We start from the raw sequence: 16,457 nt of genomic DNA on the forward strand, positions 1-16,457 counted from the left end.
CCAACTACAATTTTCAGGAGTTTAGGCACAGGGTAGGCTAACTGCTCCCAGTTTTAATGTGTAAGACAATACTTACTGTTGTGAGTGACACAACCCCAAAATTATTCATGCTTCCAATTTTTATATATGTATAGATTATTGAAGATGCTGTAGGTTTTAGCTCTTCACTGACTTCACAGATATTTGGGATAGGTCTTCCCCTTGAAGAAGGAGGGAAAACACAGCTTGTTATGCAGATCATAAATTGTCTGCAGGTCAGTATCGAGGTGTGTAGGCATCAGCACTGATTTGACAGTTTTCTCATTAAAATCCACCGGTCAGACTAATACAATGTACTTTCCTTATGATAAATATTTGTAAGTTTTTTCGTAAATAAAAAGAAAACTGTCATAAGGAAAATACAACTTTTAAGAGTACCCCAACTGTATGAAACATTTCACAGAAACAAGTGAAACTACATCCCTCTTGCTAACACCTTGCAAATAAGAGGCCTGCAGCGAAGGCTACATGCTCACATTAACCTGACACTGTCTTCCCGTGCACCCAATTGCTCACTTTCATCGTCTTCCTTGTGCTGGTACAACCACTGAGGCTTTTAACAGGGTGCAGTCAGGCAAGTTTGGGAGCACAGGCCACCCTTTTGACAGCAGCATGCATTTCATCGTGTTAAACTGATGGCATAATGATGACCTCATTCTGCAAAACTGTCAGTTCAACTCTGGCATCTTAAAAGACTGCACATTTTAAACTTGTTGTAACTATAATCATGTACAAGATACTAAGGACAAAACAGGATGCTGATGGAAAATAAATTTATTTCCACTTAAATATGATACAGCTGGTAGTAGTACTGAAGGTAAACTGTGATGAGGGGATTGGTATGTTGTATACATGCTTCTTATCCAATATCAAAAATAGGTGTGCCACAAAGTAAAGGACAAAGGACAAGGAACCAGATGACTTCCTGTTTTGCTTTCAGAAAATATTTACTTCAAAATGCTTGAATGTCTTTAAAAATGCTTTAGATTAACTTTTTGTATTAAATCAAAACAGTAATTATGATTCCATGAGTTATTCCATGAGGCTTTGATCCCTGACATGCTGTATCATGTTAGTGTTCGTTACAGACCACCATGATGTTACCTGGCAAACAAGGAGTCTTTTATTATGCTAGGACTTGCACATAATCAAACCATCTTACTAGGACTGTAAAATAATCTTTTTTCCTATATAAGCTTAATGCTATATTTCAACTTTGTTTCTCATAAGCTGCAGGGAATTTTTCCAAACCAAATAGTAAGCTGTTCTTTATGTTCCTGCTGATGTATAGCATGCAGATTACTGATGGTTTGTTTTAAATTGTATTTTTAGATTGAGTTTTATATGGTACCAAAGGTGTGTGTATGGATACATGTATATGGGTATGAGTATGCATGCATCCACACATGCATGTTTATCTCTCTGTTTTTCATTAATACCTTTGAGCCCTTTGGCTAATTCCAACCAAATTAACTTAGGACTAGAGTTCTAAAAATAAATATGTTTCTACAAGGCTTGGAAAATGGCCAAGTAAAGAAGAAAATCTCATCAGTGTCCTGATTAAAGGAAAGGTTGTAGTGTAAGTGCACATGTTATTCAACGGTAGAGAATCTTCCCGGAGGGACAACCTGTATAAATGTCTCGGATGTTGGAAAAAAGGCGCTTTCTTGGTCTATGTCTAAATTGTATGGTGCGTGTTGTGATACATTCAATGTTCACAGCTGTCTGGTTTTATGTCTTCTTTCTTTACCAACCCTAGGAGTATTTCTGAGTCCTCCATTCAGATGCAACATTTTACGTTAAAGACCTAAGTCCCCAGAATACTCAACTTCACAAAACTACTTGTTGAGTTTTAAAGGATACCTGGTGCTTGCATCCAGCCTGTGTAGCTCTTTGTCAGCAGAAAGATTTGCTTCTCACACCATTTTCAACTCTGAAGTCACAGGCCAATCTACATGGACTAGCAGAGACCTAGTGCTGCCTTCAAAAGTCTCAAATGCACCAGAGCGCATAGCTTACAGGAACTGAAAGTGCATCAAATTCTACAGGATGTGCTCCACCTGACATTTTACAACTTCTTTTTTTTTTCATTTGTCTGACACTTCCAAGCAAAATATTATATGGCAGTATAAAAGTTTGTTCTGTCTCATGAGTCTCACAAGTCTCAGGAACTTTTGTCAAAGTTCTTAAATTTACTTATTCTTATGTGATCTTTGCTTAAAAAACAACAACAACAACAACAACAAAGACAAGACATAAGCATCTTAATTTTGTGCTTGAAGATAAAACTTTGAAAATGTGATACAATGACCAAGAAGTAAATCAAAGGAAATAAAAAAAGGAAAACACATGAAAAATCTCGGATTGTAGACCAGTCTTATGGTTTTGAGTCATGATTTTGAATGTCCTTGTATTGTCCTTGCATATTAACATTGTCCAGTATCTTAACTGGACAAAGAAGTCAAAAGAGGCATGCAGAACACCCATGGGAGTGGCAGTAATACCGTTACATGCTACTTTTAGATATTGTTGCTTCCTGTAGCCTATGAAACGTGCATATTAGCATATTACTGTAATAACTCTACAATAAAAATGTTTTAAGTTGTAATGTGGCCTTCTCTAGTTATTCTGTATACAAATATATTGAGAATGTGTGATGAAGAAATAAAATTTTCTTCACTGTGAAACTATTTAGTGTAGAAAGTGGGAGAAGAGTTTGGCTTATTGTTGTTCTTATTTTAATTGACAAGCATTTGATTTGGCAATAGATTTTCCAGGTTCTAAAGGACTAAGAAAAGATAGGACCAACTATTTACCTCTTTTACATTTATTATGGAGGACATTTTAGGAAATAATCATCATCCCCGTACCAAAATGTCACTTTAAAGGTAAACTGCAGTCAAAAATAAGTGGATTAGGTCACTTTTGTGCCTATAGTCATGTACCTATATAAGAATTTTAAAACTTCTGTGGAGTTACTGGGGGATGCTGGCATTTCTAAAGTATTTTACTGTAGAATCGCATACAGAAGACCACCAATGATACATAAATCAGAGTTCAAATCAAAACTTCAAGGATTCTTGAATGTATTTCACAGTGCAATCATAAAAACATATTTATTGACATGCTGTATTATAACTAAATTCACAATGGAGAAAAGTTACCCTACTAAAGATACAGCTAGCTGCAATTTCACTTAATGTATGAGTTTCAAGATAAAGTTATCTTGTCTTAAAAACTTTGAATCACAAAACTTAATATTCTTGATATTTTTGATAAAGAACACCTTTCAAACCATAGTTATAAATGATAAGCAGCAAAATAAGCTGCCCTAAAAGCAGTGGAAATGAAAATGTTTGGTTTCTTCTGGACTTATGACCTAGTCCTGCATATTATGCTCTCTCAGTAAGCTCATGTTGCCCTAGGTTCCTATAGCACACCCACTGCAGAACTGTGGTCTTCTCCAAGACCTTTGCTAACCTCCTCTGCATCAATATCACACAAAATCCACCATCATTTGCAAACGTAGCCGAAACACCCAGCATATTCTAAATCTCTCTTATTTTACCTTCTGGCTGTGCAGACTAGCATTTATGTACTGTACCAGATGAAGCACCTGGTATGACTAGCGCAGTTACACATCCTGACTGGGTGGCCAGTGTACATAGATCAGCCAAGCAGCTTCTGTTACATAGGAAAAATGTCTGCATTCTTCACATCTTCTTATTATTATTATTATTTTCTCTTTAAGGAATCGTTACTAGCATCAGTCTTCTCTCTCTAGGCGTCTCTCTTTTTTTTTTTTTTTTCCACTAAACTTGAGTACATATACCAACTGTGAAACCTCAGTGCTTTTGCTGTAGTTGCTGCTGCTAGATGCAAATTACCAGAAGGGGAGCTTACAGAAGCAGGACAATTTCATAACCCTCCTTTTCTGAGGAAAGCACAGAAAAAAAGAGCCAAAATCAAGTTTAAAAAAGTCAAATTACCTTTTGACTCTCTTCAGCATTTTCTCATACTGTTTTATATAGAAAACACGAACAATTATATCCACATAATTCTGAGCATATTTTATTTAAAATTCATTCATTTCAGCATAATGTGTTGGTTCCCAAAGTGATACTGGGTTACTTTTATGATTCTGAATTAGTACAAAATTGGAAGACCAACAAATGCTGAAGAAGAATAAGCCTCTGAATCAATATTTCTAATGTGAAGTCAGATCATATTCCCTGGATATGTATTCAGGGATGACCCGTTAATGTATGGCTCTAAGGATGTAATACAATAGACTTGCCTTTTCCACAGTAATGCAGGCCCTGGATTTAGAGTACAGGGTGTCAGTGAGGAGCATTTCACTTGTGAGGCTCATTCTACATTGTCTCTGTCATCCAATTATAATTATGTTTATTCATGAAAATCTGTAGTGTTTTCTGCAGCTCTCCCAATCTTCTAACGTTAGTGCAGAAATACCTTAAGATTCTTTATTTTGCCAACTTTATAACAATCCATCTGAATGTCCTTTCTTAATCATATTATCTTCTTTCTCTTTCCCATACAACCCCCAGGAGATCTAATTTAATACATTATATCTTCCACAGTGACGGCTCTACCTTTATGCTTAGCTTAGGAACTGACTAAAAATTAAAAATAAAAACCTGTGCAATCAAATGTGGAAGCTTCAAATAGGTGTATAAATTCACAAAATTATTTAAAAGTCAGAAAGTATACCTAGTAGAGTTGCTGTTAAACTGATAACAATGACAAAATAACACAATTATTATAAATTTTGTGACAAAATGTTTTCAAGATTGATATCTTTTATCCGTTACTAGAATTGCTTGGTAAGAACTCTCTTAAAGCCTGAAAATTGCATTCTCTGCTGCAAGGCAGATAATAACTAACAGGAAAGAAGTGTTATTTTCTCTACAGTCTTTGTCCCATCTGGTCTTGCTAATGTTTACAAATATACCTATGTTCATTTATCTTTTTAGGATAATTCTCTTCCTGAAAGGATGTCACAGGCTCTCTGGTTCTTTAATTATATCAGTTAAGCATTTCAAGGGAATATTTTTAGTTACATTTTTTTCAGCAAGATAACTGTAATTCTGCAACCAGGGCAGTTCTCCTGGTGAATGCAGGCAGAAGCTCCAAGCCTGGGCCCTGAGAGCCCTAAGAGGTGCAATGGCCACAAGAAGCCTCACCTGGGACCTTCACCCACATGGCCACTGCTACTGGCCCAGACCTCCATTTCAGCTCTTGCCCAGGCTATTGATTTCTCTGCCTGAGCTATACTGCAAGTATACTTGTTTTCAGCCCTGTTTGTTGAGGTGGCGTTTGTTTGTTTTTACTGCTCTGCTTGCCTTGCTGTGGTGTGGTGGGACCAAGCCCTGTGGGTGAAGCCCTGCCTGTGCTGTACTCATCCCCAGCTCCCCTTGCTCCTGGGGCAGCCCTGCTATTGCTGCTCTTTGACAGCTTATAGCTCGGTCTGCTGACTACCATAACTTCCTGGCTTGGATTTTATTCTTTATTAGAATACAAAGTCCACCTATAAAAGGAGAAGGTAGTAAGTCCTCCATCATATCACTTAAAAATAGGAAGAGGGGCATGCTTCTAATTCTGGAAGAGTATTGGGAGTTTTCTGCTTATCTGAGAAGTTGCTGATATATACACAAGTCTTAGTAGACTTAGCCAATTACTTTTCTTTCCTGACTTAGTAACAATTAGTCATCTTTTTATTTAAGAATCAGCTTAATATTACTGAGCGTTGGTTTTTTTCAAGCCTATTATACTGAACAAACTGGAAAGTATTTGGCAGTGGAGGGATTACATAATGTACAACTTCTATATGCCAGAAACAACAAATGTTCATTTTGGCCTGCTGATTTTATTAAGTGTATAACACTAAAGGAAAAACTCGGCATAACTTTGTCTTGTCTCTTATTTGAAAATTAAGTCCTGTGTCATTGACTGTAATGGATGCAGAGGTATGCCAAAAACATCAGTTCTCCCTGCGTGCTACCAAACCATTTCTCCTGAAGCCTTCTTGCTTGACACCTCAGAACAGAGCTAATAAAACAAACTCCCTACCTAGAAGTCTGCGACTAATTTATTGCCTGATCTAAATTTCCACAGGAGCATGCAAGAAAGGTGGGGGGAAGGGAGCAGTGTGAGTAAAATCAGCAAGAGCTTGCCTTGCTAGGAGAATCGAAGGTACTGGATGCTTCTTTGTGTTTTAAAAGGTCTTGGGTGTTTTGTCACTCATTGACAAATGATGTTGGCTTTATACTGTGGCTGTGAATTGTACTGCTGATTTGTTTACTATGTGGAATTCAGCATGAAGTGCTGGAAAACACAGGGCACTGTTTTGTTGTGGAATATTCTAGAACACGATGAATTTTCCATTTCAGTAAAGCAAGTGAAATGGCTGAACCTAATAGTCCGAGAGTGGAGCGCTGCTTCCTGCGCAAGGGCCTCGTAGGTGCCAAGGACATTTTGGGTTAGCAAAACTAATTCCTATCAAAGAAGGGTCAACTCCGGCGTGAAACCTAAAGGTTGAAAGACCTGGGAAATGTGGAAGGAATTACTTCATGGGGAGCAGCTGAGAAATGCAGCTGCATGTCCAAGAAGTATAAGCTACAAGGTGTTTTACACATCTGATCTCCACCGAAGCGTGCAAGTCCGGATCACAGTGTTTTATTTGTTTGCTTTGTGGAGAGATTCTGAACCCATGAAATGCCAGGCGAGGGCCGGGAGACACGATTGCTCCGTTCCTAAGAAATCTGCCTTAATTATTGCTAAGCGCCCTCCTTAAAGGCCGGGCTCCCGGCTGCCAGCCGAGGCCGGGCTGCGGCCTCCGCCAGCACCACCTAGCGCCGAGGCGCGGCGCGACCGCGGGGGCCCGGCCTCAGGCCTGGCCTTCGCAGCCGGGCTGCGAGGCCTCGGCACCGCGGCCCTCTCCTCCTCCAGCACGGGGTCAGCTTTATCGGGTGATAACGCTGAAGTCGAGCACACTTTGTTGACTGGTGACTGGAGAAGCAGAGCTGGGCTTGCGAAGCTAGATGGAAGAACCTCTGCCCTTAAGCAAAGACTTTACCCGAGCTAATCCTGCGTCTCTGTCTATATTTACAAAATAAATAAATAAATACTAGTGATAATGAAACCCAGCAAACACTTCCAGATGTGTGAAAAAACTACCTGCTAGCATGTCGCTAAGTCTATTCAATGTTACCAGATTAATACAAAATTAAGAGGACTGAAAGGAAAGGAATGCGTATGAGGGAGGCAGGAAGAGCTTAAAAGCAGAGTGGGCTTAAAGTAGAGAAGCCATCCATTACTACTGTGTAACTACAGCTTGATAAACGATAATTACATGATATAGGTGGAACTGCACAGTTTCCCTGTGCTGTTAGCCCTCAATCCTTCAACCTTGAAAGTAGATGCAACTTTTTGAACATCTAAGGGCTTGTAGTGAACTTTGTGCATTCTTTTTACTGCTTTAATATTGATTACATGAAAAGTCTTCACAAACAATGATCACTGATACAGCAGCAGTGACAGCATGTCTTATGCTAGTGCTTCTGAAATGCTGGTGACGGACATAATGCTGCACAACTGCTTTCTAACAGGAATTAACACAGTTATAACAAGTCAGCTACTGTACAAAATAGTTTACAAGTGGCTTTGAGGTTCACTGTAAGCCATTACAGAGGAGAGATGTTGTGCTTCCAGCATACAGTGACCGTACAGTGGATATGCACAAATTAACTTACTTTAAAGTAGTTAATAGCTATCTTTAGCCAACTGTAGAAACAAACTCCCTGTGGTTTAACTCCCACTGTTGAAAGGGGGAACGTAGAATGCTGGTCAGGATGATAGGTGCTAAGGAGAGTGGTACAGACAGTCAGACAGAACTTAGCAGACTTCAGAAGAAGCTGGAGGGGGAAAAAAAAAGATGTATTTGAGAAAGGGATCATATTATTTTGTCTGTGGAGCTTATACCTTGTGGCAAGGCTGTTAGATGCTTCCGCAATATGAACATGAAAGCTTTTAAATGAATGTTTTTTATTTTTCCTATTAAAAAAAATCAATGTCTCATATAGTAATACATTAGACTGACAGACTTTTATATGAGGAAAAAGTGTTTTCAGTGACATAAATGCTGCTTGTGTTTTGATTTGGGTGGTGGACTAAAGGCCAAATTCAGTAAGTTTGAATATAAAATTCATTCCAAAGACATCAGTTCTGAAAAATCTTAAGTATTCTTACTGAAACTAATAAAACCTTGAAGACTTCTGTTCCAGTCAGATATGGTAAAATTGCATGCCAGCAGACTTGCACAAGAGCACTCACTCAAACCTGATTTTCTTTTCTGGGGGGGAGGACCCAAAGACAAACACCAAGAAGATTCAAAAAAGTCAAACTTGCTAATTAGAAGAAGTGACATAATTATTTTGGACCCTCTGTCTGATTATGGTAAGTGTAATAGGCTTATTAATGGGATAGTTAACAATAATGTAGTAGGCTGTCTTCACCAGTAAGACAGAACAGGCCAACAAAGTTGAGGCTTCTTTACTACACTTCCTACAGCTCTGCCTCTGTACATTGCTGCTTACTTAAATGCAAGATAAGACCTTAGACTTCCACTTTTATCAAGAAATAAATCAGTTTAACTCCCATTAGGCCATTAAGCAAGAGCATGTGCCAATGAGATTTGCCTGACCTTTCTCTTCTCCAAGCTGAGCAGTCCCGGTTGTCTCAGCCTCTCACATGAGATGTACTGGGATATTTATCCCCAGGACTGGAGGCAGACATGTCTCACCACTGCAAAACAGAGGGGAAGGATCACTCCCCTCAGCACTGTCCAGCTGCCTCAGCACTCCTGAGTTCATCTCTTCAGGTTCTGTGGACTTGTGAATGTCCAATTTGCAGAAATGTTCCCTAAACTGATCCTCATCTACTCCTCCTGTACAGATGGCCAGCCATCATTGCTCCAGACTTTCCCACTGGTCTTAGGGACTTGGGATTCCTGTGGACAAATCTTAGCAGTAAACACAGAGTTGTGAAAAAGACTTTGAGTACCTGGGCCTTTTTCATGTCCTTTGTCCCCAGGCCCCTGCTCCATTCAGCAGGAGGCACACATTTCCCGAAATCTTTCTTTTGTGTCTCATATCTCTGTAGAAGACCTTGTTGCCCTCCATATGCTGCATGTGCCTTGCAAGATTCAACTCCAGATGGGCTTTGGCTTGCTTTCTTTATTTTTAATGTCATGGTCACTACAGGCAAGGCTCTCATCATAAACGCCAAATCCCTGTCATGAGCACTGGCTGCACAACCAGTTGTTGACCCAAGCATCAACAGCTGCAGTTCAGCTGTCAAGCCTAGGTGCATACCAACCTGTCTTTGCTAGGAATGAGCTCTCGGAGGCTCTCTCTAGAATGTCAAAACAATCTTGGCTGTTTTTTCAGCCTTTGATTATTTTTGGTGCAACATTTCTGGATTTTTTCTGTTGAAGTGAACTATTTATAGATAACTATTGGATGTTTATTCATTTAGAAAAATATTATGCACACAGTTTTTCAAAGTTCATGTACTTTCTAATAATTTACAACTATTTTCTTGACTGGATTTCATTTTAATAGGCCATTCGAGTGGTCACAATCTCTTAACTAAAAAGAGGGTAAGGATTAGGAAATAACTAGCAAACAAATTCCTGCTAAGGGCAGAAAGAATTCTCTCTAGTTTGTTATGGATTTGTTTTTTATCCCTAATGCCTCCCTCTGCTGCAATAGCCCCAGTTCTCTTACATTCTTTTGAAACTCACTGTCCATACAGCAAATCAGATTAGAGTTAAATATCTCATACTAGCTCTTATTTGGAGTTATGCAAAAGCTGATCATTTGGGTGTGAAAGAGGAGAAAAAAAAAAAACAACTAAAATATCTAAATTTTGTTAGCTTTTCCTGTAGAAGTGCCTATTAACTTAGGTTTCTCCCCTCAACTCAATCATAGATTTCTACAAAGCTTGCAGGCATTGAACTATCTTCTTTCCAGTTTAGTTTGTAGAGGCCAATGGGTTCCGGTCTTCCTGAGGGACAGGCTTCCAGACTTGTGGGCATGCAGCATGACTTAGTCAACCTTACTGCATCAGAAGACTAGTCTAGAAAGGGTATGTAATAAGCCTCTTACATGAAAGGAGACAAGTGTTAGTATAAGGGAAGGTATCAAATTAATCCAAGTTCCATTTTGATTTCTGCCACAGGCTTGTATGGCTCTCAAATGTACTTATTGCATCTCCAACAGGGAGATAACTTGTTCATTCAGGACTCTGCATTGTCTGGACAACGTTCAATAGCAAGATTACCTGCTGTCCTCGGCTGTCACAACTGCTCTAAAGTAGAGATTACTTTTCTACAGGTTAATGCAATTTTTCAGCATGTAAGTTACTTATGTAATAGTTTAGTTTATAAATGTCAAAATGCAACTCAGAATATAAAGGGCAGTAGAAATTTCTTGGCTTTAAAATGTCTTGATGGTAAAATAAAGCAGCTGATGAAATTATAGAAACTTAATGATATGTGAATATGTGGTCCCAACAGACTGAAAGTCTGTCAAAAAATGAAAAATAGCACCTTATTTTCAATAATACTTGTTCATTCTATTGATCTCCGTTATTATTTAGAATATTCCTGTCAAATAGGGTGAGAATAACATGCTAATGCTGATCTGTAGTTCCTTAGTGATTTTTAAATAGATTGTTATCTGTCAAGAAGTCATGCGTATCATCCCATTCAGTTTGTAATTTGTGACAAATCTGTACCCATTTTGGCAGTGTTCAAAGACTATGTTGACTAGTGGTACATAGGTTCTGAATATTGAAATACTAATGCTTTCTATCTTGAATATAAATATAACCAGCATTAATATCAAGGCTTTAACTCTAGGTGGCAGTTTATTCCATCATTTTTTTAAATGTAGGTTTAGCGGCAGCATATTGATTAGCAAGCTTTCATAAATGCAACACTATAAACACGGAAAGAAAAAGCAAGTCAAACAGTCATAACAACTCTCATGATTTTTATATATTCTTTCCCAGAATCAGGTCACTGAGTAAATGGGTTTTAGAGGGTATGACTTGCAAATGTTGTTTTCTGAAGATTTTCCTATAAATCTGAGATGACTGGGAATGGCCTGATCATGATTCTAAAAACCCTCTGCCCCTCTACCACTTTTTAAAAAAAAAAAAAAATGTGGGCTCAAACCAATTGGTAGCTACTGAAAACTTCTCTAATATTCTTGCTGCTGCTGCTTCAAGTACTTGATGTTGGTTGCTGCTCCTGAGCAGCCTGCACCTGTTCTTGCAGCCCCTTGCTAGGATATTTGCTGTTCTGATGCAACCTTTTCTTCTGGCTTTCTGCAAGCCAACTGCACCAACACGGTGTGTACACAGCAAACTGACTTGTCTTTTTGCACTTGCTGAACTCTTTGTAAAACTGCTTCCTCTTTAAGGATATGACATCCCCATAGACTTTAAAAATAAATCAGACACAATACAGAGGATTTATAAACAATTAATAAGGGGTGAGTGATGTTGTAGTAACGCTGCGTTGGCCCTAGATACAGATAAGCCAATGCAGTTCTCCAGGAACTCTGATCAAATCTGTTTTATTGAAGTTTGATGCTTATATCATGTGAAAAAGTAGATAAACTTTTGGAGCAGCTAGGACTGATCCAATGTACAAAGCCTTTCAAAAGTTATTATCTGTCACTAGAATTGCAAAAGATAATGGGTTTTCAGCACCATTTTGGATCTCTCAGTTTTGCCCTTTGCCTTTTGATTGTGCAGGGCAGTGGTGACCAGTTGTCATTTAACAGACAGAGTCCTCAGAGCCTATATACAACCAGGTAGATGATGCTATTATTAGACAAGCAGGACTACTACTCTAACACATTAGTCGAAAGCTATACTCCAGTTTATTCTGGAGCTCTGGAGTTTATTCTGGAGGCCCCAGCTGGAGCACTGCCTTCAGGTTTTGGGGCCCCCAGCACAAGAAGGATGCAGGCCTATTAGAACAAGTCCAGAGGAGGGCCACAAAGATGATCAGTGGGCTGCAGCACCCATCCTGTAAGGACAGGCTGAGGGAGCTGGGGCTGTTCAGCCTGGAGAAAAGAAGGCTCTGGGGAGACCTCACAGCGGCCTTCCAGTACCTAAAAGGTGCCTACAGGAAAGCTGGGGAGGGACACTTTGTCAGGGAGTGTAGGGAGGGATAGGACAAGAAGTAATGGCTTTAAACTAAAAGAGGGTAGATTTAGATTAGATATTAGGAAGAAATTCTTTACTCAGAGGATGGTGAAGCACTGGAACTGGATGCCAGGAGAAGCTGTGGATGCCCCATCCCTGGAGGTGTCCAAGCCCAGGCTGGATGGGGCTTTGGGCAACCTGGTCTGGTGGGAGGTGTCCCTGCCCATGGCAGGGGGTTGGAACTGGATGATCTTTAAGGTCTCTTCCAACCCAAACCATTCTGTTACTCTGTGACTCTATGAAATAATCTAAGTTGATGATACCTGAGGAAAAATAAGAAATGCAAAGCAGGTAGCTGAGAAATACAAGTGAATAGAAAGGCAAGAAGCAGAACTAAAAGAAAATGTTCAAAGTTAGGTTGAGGAGTATTAACTTACTATACTTTGAAAGCAGAGACTAGAGAAGGAATTAAAAAGAAGGAAACTGTAAACTTTTTAATGTTGCTTTTAATTGATTCAATAGCAAACAATCCCATCCTGCTGTAATCAATGGCTGTGAAAACACATTCAGTGACTTCAGCTGTGGCCAGATCAGGCTCACTAACTCCAGCACCTGTAAGTGAGGTGGGAACAGATGTCTGTATGCTCTGTCTAATCCATATGCAGGGTGTACCATATGCTAGCTGTTTGGTTTAGAGTTGATTGGAAAAAGTCCCCAGCTTAGTCTTAAATGTCATTTTCATGCTTACCATTCTCCTTGTGCAGTGTTTTCCACCTGCTGGCGTGTTTTTACTGTTGATGCTAAAGATCTCAATTGGGAGTTCCTCAGTGAGCCCAGATGACATTATGGATAACTTTTGATATTGGATTACTGTGACTCTACTTTTGGTTACATCAAAGTACTCAGCCTATTCTACTGAAGATAAGGCAGAGCTCTGGTTAGTAACTAATAAAACATGAGCACTGTTTTACTTGGAGGCAGCCTAACAAAAGTGTTTTGTTTTGTTTTGTTTTCTTTGTTTGTTTTTAACATGACCATGTCTAATAAAGAAAAGTATTTGCAGAAAAAGGGCAATGTCAACATTTTTATGCCAACATAAAAGCTAAACATCAGTATACATGACAGTCACAAAGTTTGAAAGAAGTCCTGTATTCTGTGTTTATAGAGATGAAGATTAATTTGATGATATAGCGCCACCAAAAGCTTGAGAGATACTTGCCTGATACTTGCCACAACTCATAGACTCCTTTTGGGACAGTAATTCAGACTTAATATACTTTGAATGATGTTCAGTATTGCTAAAAAGAGCTAAATATTTGAAAGCATAATATTGCTTTCAGAGGGGACTAAGTGTTTAGGGATTAGCTGAGAGTCTAAGAAACTGTGTCGCTGTCTCCATTGCAATTGCATCCAATCCTTTTATGTGACTTTTTTTTTTCTGATAATACTGACAATCTCTGATTTTCCTTTTTTTTTTTTTTTCATTTTAGTAATCTTCATAAGACTGCTTTTGGGGAAGCTATATCTGTCATTTCAAAATGCAGTGTTGTGTATCCAACTCAAAACCTTTGTCTAATTGAGATTCATGATGACTCTAAGGAGTATTACAGATTGATGCAAGGACCAAGAGAATACAAGTAGCCCAAGCCATTTACATAATTTTTTTCCATTTTGAGTTAGAAATTCTCTGTGGATGACCACTGAAATCCTCACATCTCAGGCGCAGAATATAAATGCTTTAAATAAAGTAAGGACATTCTCTATTTAATAAGTTAATACAGTAATATGTGCTTTAACTTTAATTATTACTCCTTTTGAAAAAGGCCTAGCGGACTGTGCACAATCTATGTGGACTAGTGGAACATGAGCACCAAACTAACACGTTAGGTTCCTAAAATCTTACGTAGTTTTTGGTGTTTCTGTAAATTTAGCTAGATGTATTCCATTACCAAAGTCTGGTCAGTGGGGGATTGATGCCTAAATTCTGACAGCTCTGTAAAATATGCTCTATTCTTCTTATTCTTAAGCTCTGAATGCTTAAAAATGGTCTTTCTTTACTCGTTATAGGCACATAACAGTTCTTAAGAATGCATGTAAATGTACCATGTCTCAAACAAGACTGTTAAGGGAAAAGACATCTCTTCCAAGAGGTGAAGGTCTTCCACCAACTTGACCTAAGACAAGCTCTGCTTTCCTACCTTTTACCTCACTTAAGGCAATTGAAGTCAAGTCAGGCTATGCCATCTGCTTTTGTCCTTAACTCCTTATGTGCAATCATGAAATATCTTTCTCTTCAAAGTTCTGTTTTTTTCATTACAACCAACTAAGCTACTAGACTGCGAGACCAACAAGAGTAATCACGGCGGCTGTTCTCTATCCTACTGCATACTCTATGCTGCAGGCTTTTGCAGTGGTGTTGTAAAACATGAGGAATCTCAAGGTTAGCAAGTTTGGTTCCAATGCATTTTAAAGACTTTCCGTATAGAATAGCACACCCCTGAGTTCACTCACTCGTTTGTTTGTTTGTTTATTTATTTATTTTTTCCCATGAAAATTTCAAAATCCTGAACTCACAGGCTTCTGGCTCAAAAGGGCTTCATTACCAGCATTTCTAACATCTCTTTTCCTGATTCAGAAAGTTAGTTATTCCCTTACACGAATGCCCTCTCATAGAATCATTAAGGTTGGAAAAGACCTCCAAGATCACCTGGTCCAACCATCCCCCTACCACCAATGTCACCCACTAAACTATGTCCCTAAGCACCACGTCCAACCTTTCCTTGAACACCCCCAGGGATGGTGACTCCGTAGTTTAAGGCACTCTCATTATGAAGCACTCCAGTTACAGGTCGTAACTATTTTAACATTAATATTAATAACAACTCTTTTTGTTCTGTCACTACTATGACACCTCAAAACAACATGACACTCTACTGGTTCCACAGCTGAAGTTGCAGTATATTCTCTACTACATGAAGAACAGAGTGATTTTTTTTTAAAATTAGGTTAGCTAGAGAAGGCACAAATATCCATAGAACAGCTAATTGTTTAAAAATAACTACCAAGTTATTTTAAATACTACTGTGTTTTTTCCTCTGTCTTGCTTTTTCCCCTAAATGTCATTCTGTTAACATGCAAACTCTCTGGCTTCACACTAGAATGATTCTAAGAAGTGTTAGGAACTTGTCATCGATACTCAGAAATCGTCAAAAAGGTAAATTCAGCTCAGATCAACAAAATGGGTTTCCAATTTTCTCCCTGTGTACTTACCTTTTCCCGTACTGCAGATTTCCTCCAGAGGCACACATCTTCAAATAGATTTCCAGATGTTCTAATAAAAAGCCTCATTCTTTGAGCAGACTCATTTTCCATGGCTCTGATTGAAATTTAGGAAAAAACAAAAACAAAAACAAAAATTAGTCTGTGTTCTAGAAGAACAGCTTTCTCTTCTCATGCTGAAACTTCAGTATGGAAAGACTTCTACGAAACCGTTATCTTCTGCCCAGATCACTGCTCTTAGCTTAGGCTATCCATTCCATGTAATCCTCTGTTCTCTATTATGGAAATAAGGAACTGTAAGAGACCTAATCTGCCTATTAAATGGAAATATTTAATGTCAAAATAAAGCCTGTCATAGTTTTTTGGGTGAATTTTGCATTTTTTTAGCTACCATTTCTAAAGTGAATTAATTAGTTGTATTCAATAATTGCTATGCAATGTAACTTTTCTTTACTAGTTTAAGCTATTACTGCTCTCAGGACTATTTTGAAGATATGAAAGTTTCTAATACATAAAAATTCAAAGAACTTGTGAAAAATAAGTTTAATTCCTATATTATTTTTTTTTGAAAAATAACACACTAAAAATGAGAGACAATGGCTCTTCTAATAATGATGGACTTGGCCATTTCCAAACTCGTTACAAATACAGAAGATAAAGGGGAGGAAATGTCTAATTGAAGCAGTGGCATTTATCAGAGAAATGCAGGCTTTAATGAAAGAAAAACTAGACCAAAGTGTAGTAATCGTTACACAAAAGGAGATTCCCAAATGAAAAAAGTCTGGACTGTGAATTGGGCTATAGGAATATATCGCAAACAGAAGTAATTAAGCAAAAAATATCTGTGCTAATGCAAGTATTAATTACTAAAATATTCTGATACTTTCAAAAGTGACTTT

This window comes from Anser brachyrhynchus, assembly GCF_964034855.1.
Source record: "Anser brachyrhynchus genome assembly, chromosome: 2".
Classification (NCBI taxonomy): domain Eukaryota; kingdom Metazoa; phylum Chordata; class Aves; order Anseriformes; family Anatidae; genus Anser; species Anser brachyrhynchus.